The 341-nt window shown below is 50.1% G+C and overlaps 1 protein-coding gene across 1 annotated transcript in view; it reads right to left on the bottom strand.

The window, feature by feature from the left end:
• LOC103807525 (transmembrane protein 182-like) overlaps positions 1–341 on the bottom strand; it is a 24,744-nt gene that overhangs the window by 9,975 nt on the left and 14,428 nt on the right. The window lies entirely within an intron of this gene.

The following is a 341-nucleotide window of genomic DNA, read 5'->3' on the forward strand; positions in this document are numbered from 1 at the left end:
GTGGCCTTGCTGGATGCCAAGCAAGAGAGCAGGGCAGAAGAACAGCTACCTCTTCATTAGGGGGTTTTGCTCTGACTTCATACAACCACCCCAGCCAGAGCCAAGCAAGCTGGCATCCAGCACATCTCACAGAGTGGGAAGGATGGGATGTAGGACACTAATGTCAGCCTCCCAGTAACCAGGTCTCTTCCAGACACTGCCACAAACTTTCATCCTAGAATCATAGAGTCATCAAGGTTGGAGGAGACCTTGAAGATCATCAAGTCCAACCATTAACCTATCACTGCTGTAACCACTAAACCCTAAACCAGATCCTCCAGCACCAGATCCAGATGCCTCTG

This window comes from Acanthisitta chloris, unplaced genomic scaffold, assembly GCF_000695815.1.
Source record: "Acanthisitta chloris isolate BGI_N310 unplaced genomic scaffold, ASM69581v1 scaffold6838, whole genome shotgun sequence".
Lineage (NCBI taxonomy): Eukaryota > Metazoa > Chordata > Aves > Passeriformes > Acanthisittidae > Acanthisitta > Acanthisitta chloris.